The following is a 6,000-nucleotide window of genomic DNA, read 5'->3' as shown; positions in this document are numbered from 1 at the left end:
TGTTGGTATATTGTGTTTACTTTGTACCTTTTTTGCATTTTGTGGTATTATTAACGTACGTACTTGACGATTACCAAAAACCCTAGTATTGGTACACGTGTATTACCACTAACCTCTCCCAAACACTTTATTTATAATAGTTCTTGCCCAACTTGCGCGCACAAGATCTCCCTATCTCTCTCTATCTCTCTCTCTCTCTCTCTCTCTCTCTCTCACACACACTCACACACACAAAAAAAACCAACAATACGCAAGCACACACTTACAGTAAGCTTACATAGATCCAAACGTAGAGAGAGTGAGACACACACACACACACGCACACACACACTTCCGACTGTTGCGATATTCATCATTCTAGGCCATTTTGCATTTTTAATATTCATAGTTTCGTCGTGACCTCGGAAGAAATCACTTCCGCCAGGAAAGTTTTCTCCAAACAGGCCAACCGCACGCCACCAAACATAGCAACGCCCCAACTACTCATGTTGCTCAGGTTGACCTGAACCTCGGGGTAAGCATGTCTATCACAATGTTCAAAGCAAATCAAAGCAGTAGGCCCTATGTCAACTCCGAACGTGCAATTACGAGATGCGTTCCTGTACTGCGACTAGGGATACATAGTTTACGTTTACACCATACCTTCGAATGAGAACAGGTCGTCGGATTGTTTTTCGGTTTCGTGAATTGGAATGTCCAACAACTGGGGTTCGTTTCATATTAGTATTCATGCTGAAGTTTACGCAGAATTTGAGAATTTGATCATCGAATATTCATAGATCGGGTTGCTGATTGTTTGATGAACACTGTCCGCTTCCATTCGTAGCGGATCATTCATTCATGTAAGAAATTACTTCGACTTTGGAGGATACGGCACGCTTCGAACTCATCACCGAAGGCATTGTTCAAGAGATAAAGTATTATAGACAATATGGATTGTTGCATATAATTCCGAGATTGCGTGCAATCCATACGTGCAATGAGAGCGTTCCATTTGTGACAAAGAAATCATAGCGCTGAAAGGTCCACCATCGAGGTTTAATGAAATCTCATTGCTTTGACTACGACAATCTATCGTTCAATAGTAAGTATTCTAGAGTTATCTCTTGTGTATGTGCTTTGCATTTCTGTGAGAGGGTAGATTATATGCTAATAAGAACTAGAGTGTGTACGTTCAAGCAGCTTGAACACGACAAGTTCATACTTAGGCCGAAAGAGTTCACATGTTTTTTTGTTTTTTTTTCGGGTGATGTTTCGCTGACGCGGACACATCCCTGAATGACATAAGTGGTTCGTGAAGCGGTGAAGGGGGTTCGAATACCTAGCAAATCTCACTCCTCATGTGTCTTGCGCTCATACGCCGGAGTAGCTTTTTCTCACGGCTCACCCCCAACCCCCCCCCCCCCTTCACTAATGCGACTTCGGTTCCTACTTCCTGGTTATGCAGTCATTTCTACAGCAGTTATTGTTTGTTGTAACATTCACAAACATAACTTACATTGGACAACTGTTGGAGAAAAAAAAAACTCTTACGAGTCCTAGTCATAGTGGATATGATTATTGCAGAAGTCATGCCGAAATCACCGTCAGCAGACTTTCATCATTATTCCATCGTGATGTTGCCATAGCAACTGTCAGGCACCACCGTAAACTGACAAACATAAATCTACATTTAACAGTAATTTTGGAACTTTGTTGTCTAAGTAATTTGTGTTATGTTTTGACACAGATATAATATTTATGTACTCTATTTGTTTCCTTTAAAGGGATCTAATAGTTTTGGTTGAGACCTAATTTCAGGTTTCTCACATTTTTTGGTGGGATAATGAAATCATCTTATGAAATATGAAAGAACATGATATTCCATGAGGAATTCAACGTTTATTTGATGAAAATTGGTTTTGAAATGGCTGAGATATCCAAAACAGAGCGATTCTAATAAAGTGTGGGACCCACCTTTTATTACGATCGCTTTGTTTTACTTTGTTTTTGGATGTTTCAGTCATTCCAAACCAGATTTTCATCAAATAAACTTTGAATTCTTCTTAAAATGGTATGCTCTGTACTATTTCATAAGTGTTTCCTTGGTATCTCGCAAAAAGTTAAAAGCCCAATTCTCACTCCGCCAATACTGTACATCCCTTTAACAACCATTTCTACAAAGTCATTGCCATAGCAACCACCATGTCATAGAGAAAATATGACTTTGGGTGACCAAGATTGTGAGGGCAAACAAAGTTGTTGTTTTTTTCACTTGAAATAAACATACTCAGGCACAAATGGTATATGTTTTTGCATTGTTTCATCATAAATGACATGTCAGTTTCTGGAAGCTCAAATGTTACCATGATAACGGCCATTTCAAGCATTCCCATGACCCAGGATGACTAGATTTTAGATTGCAATTGAACAGGTAACTAAAGTTTTCATTACATTTTGATACTGCATCAGGGTCGGTGTAATAATGTCAGAGGTAAAAATGTCAGAGGTAAAAATGTCAGAGGTAGAAATGTCAAAGATAAAAATGTCAGAGATAAAAATATCAGAAGTAATGATGTCAGAGGTAAAAATGTCAGAGGTAAAAATATCAGAAGTAAAAATGTCAGAAGCAAAGATGTCAGAGATAAAAATGTCAGAGGTAAAATTGTCAAAGGTAAAAATGTCAGAAGTAATGACAGAGATTATGTCAGAGGTAAAAATGTCGGAGTTGATTATGTCAGAGGTAAAAATGTGAATAATAATAAAAATAATAACTTAGCCTGAGCAAACTGTATTTATCGAATTATTAAATCCAAACTGCGGATTTGAAGAATATTTAGGAAATTATGTTTAAAAAAAATTAGAACACTCTCAATATTCTGAGTTTGTTTCCAGTGCAGTGGTGTAATCTGTCCATTGAGAGGAATATTAACCAGCTAAGAGCATAGGCCTATGGGAAATTATTATCATTATCATTACGTTATTATTGTTGTTGTTGTTGTTGTTATTATTATTATTATTATTATAACAAGGGGGTTCCAACAATGCCACAAACCCCTTAAACAGTTTACGTTGTTATGCCCAATGAAGTTATCACACACACACACACACACACACACACACACACACACACGAATCCACTTTTGGTATTAACGTATACTTCTACACAGATACCGCTCTTACATACACACTCTTACGCAAACGAATTCTGCTTTACGTTCAGGCTAGATATAGTCCTTATTATTCATCTTTTAACTGTTTAGTGTGAAGAAGTTAATGAGGCATAGTCTAAGCAAACCGCTAAATTTCCACCTGTTCTATGTTAATTTCTCAAATTCAGGCTTCGTATTTATCTCGCAAGGCCCGATCACGACATAAATGTACAATTAAAAAAATACAAAACGCAAACAAACTAACTACAGTAGATGTGCCGGCAGACATAAGAAAGCTGTTGCAAAATATTTTCTCACAAGGTTCAAGTATCAAATAGCGCAAAAACAAATATCTCAGTTTACAAACTTATGCCTATTAAAACTGGAGACGAACTTTAGCAATAGACTGTTCTAGTGAGAGTAAAAACCGATAGTTTGCCATGGGATTTCTCTTGTGTTGTAACGCAGTTATTGTTGAATGGATCCGCAAGCAAGAGAAATATGTGAATGTTCGATGCCTTTCAAACTAAGCTGTCGTTCCAAAGTCAGATTCCATTATGTTTAACGTAGTAAGTTTATCATACTGGTGTGTTGCTAAAGACTGCTTGAATCAGCCGCCGAAAATGACGTTGTTCCGTCGTTATACAACAACAGTAAGAACATTTCACTAAAAAGTAATAAGAATCTCTCAGTCGAAATTACAAAAGGGGAGTGAAATATTATACAGGATCAAAATTCGTTAATTTTTTAAAGCAAAAGTATGGATATGCCCAGGTGTTAAACCAAGATTTTACATCATTAACAACATTTCATTTGATTCACAAACATATATATATATATTGTTACGAATTTGCCCATGTAATCACTTTAGAATGTGGTTTCATGTTTTATGATCATGTGTATGCGATCGCACGTGCATGATCGCGAATGTTTGTAAACACCGCCGGTTACGTAATCTCCTTTCGAGTCATTCGTTTCGAACCGCAGCCTAGGCTGCGTTCACATAGAAGTATACTTTTCCGGTATTCGGGCTCGTTTTTCGAGGGCACGCGAATAGCTTGAATCGAACGATAGGATTTCTCACACCGGTTCACATAGGAGGGCACTATTCGAAAGTACGAATAGCTGCGAAAGTATAGCAAAGTGGGAATCGAGCTTGTTCGATTTTCTTGCAGCGTATACCGTCTCTCGTTTATGAAATAATGACACTTTTGGTCTGGATTTGCCCTTTAGCAAAAATAAGCATGTAGACTGACATTCTGATGCAGTTTAGAAATTGTTAATAAGATTTGCTGGGATGTAGGAGGAAGAAATCCTCACTGCATGGGATGGTGAGTTGACGGTGCGGGTGACGGTGTATTCGGTGCTCGAATACCGAATACCGAATACCGAATACTTCTATGTGAACGCAGCCTTACACACTTCGCCCAGGTTGAGTTTAATGTTGTGAATATATCAAGCTGGGCGTGCCTGACGGAATTTTCCATGTATGTAATAATGCTCATGTTAAAAATCCATCGCTCGCGTCAGTCGACAATCGGACTCCGGTTAGAGAGGACCGTTATAACTTTCTCAACGTCCCGTCCATGATCTTGGGAGAAATTGCTCTCCCTGAGACAAGTATCCTGCGGACTGAGTTAAAGTGCTAAACAGCAGGGTAATCCAGGAGATGTCAACCTACTTCTAGCCCGTTTCCCTTCGACGACGACAGCGTCGATAAGTTTTCGTTGACTTGGCCAGGCGAACCACCAGGCGGTCTGGAGCCAACGCCCACCTGTGACTGCTACACGGCAACTAGTGGGAGCGCCACGCCGAGGTCGATCCAGGGCGCCGAGACTGTGTGAGTGGCAACGCGCACCTGGCGGCCAACGCCCTTCTGCCCGGCGTAGTCGCGGAGCTGCAAGCTGACCTGAGTGAGACAGCGTCGCCTGCTGATCCGACGACGTCCCCGTGCATCGACGCTTTTTCCACGTGGTATGATAGCGTCTTGCGTCGCCTCCCCGTCACGTCGTAGATGAGTTGGGCCCCGACGTTGGTTCTGTTTGGGTAAAACCCTGGCCAGGTATTACATAATCTGTCTTTAAGTTATCAAGTGTTGAAACGATCCTATCTAACATTCAATTGTTATGGTTAATTTCGCTGTAACGTTTTGAACAATTATCATTATTCCGGTTGGAAATTGATTGTTAAGTAAATTCCTAATAAAGCTCCGGAAGATTTGTTCATTTCAATTCACTGCGACCGCCTTACATTCATTTGTGTGAACTTTACCGTAACAATATATATATATATATATATATATATATATATTTTTTTTTTTTTTTTTTTTTTTTGGGGGGGGGGGTAGTAAACTAATATATAGCACAGGAGTGTACAAAACATTTGGGGCTTGTGATTGTCTTCCAGATTTTGATTTATAATGCATGCATTCTAAATTTTTACCAATGACATTCTTATCTCTGGCATTTTGACCACTGACAACTTTACCCTCTGAGATTTTTTACCTCTGACATTTCGACTTCTGACATTTCTACCTCTGTCATTTTTACTCTGACATTTTTACCTCTGACATTTTTACCTCTGACAATTTTACCTCTAACACTTTTACTTCTGACATTTTTACCTCCGTCATTTTTACTCTGACATTTTTACCTCTGTCATTTTTACTCTCACATTTTTGCCTCTGACATTTTTACCTCTGACATTTTTACTGCTGACATTTTCACCTCTAACAATTTACCTCTGAAATTTTTACCTGGCACCGTGGAGGTTTTGGGGCGTGTTTACAAACCACCTATATACAGCTAGGTGTATGTCTAAATTTGGAATATGATACGCCTACTCTAGTCACTCGATATAATAACTCCCT

General features: G+C 39.2%; 1 protein-coding gene across 1 annotated transcript in view; it reads left to right on the top strand.

The window, feature by feature from the left end:
* The first annotated feature begins 552 nt into the window (after window positions 1-552).
* LOC139716264 (uncharacterized) overlaps window positions 553-6,000 on the top strand; it is a 36,981-nt gene continuing 31,533 nt past the window's right edge. The window contains exon 1 of the mRNA XM_071627832.1: window positions 553-1,084. The gene's annotated coding sequence lies outside the window, so the exon portion shown is untranslated. The remainder of the gene's footprint in view (window positions 1,085-6,000) is intronic.

Source organism: Diadema antillarum, unplaced genomic scaffold (genome assembly GCF_040938485.1).
Source record: "Diadema antillarum isolate AM-2024a unplaced genomic scaffold, OU_Dant_1.0 scf00000063, whole genome shotgun sequence".
Classification (NCBI taxonomy): domain Eukaryota; kingdom Metazoa; phylum Echinodermata; class Echinoidea; order Diadematoida; family Diadematidae; genus Diadema; species Diadema antillarum.
Note: the sequence above shows the minus strand (reverse complement) of the source record. Positions and strands in the feature narration are given on the sequence as shown.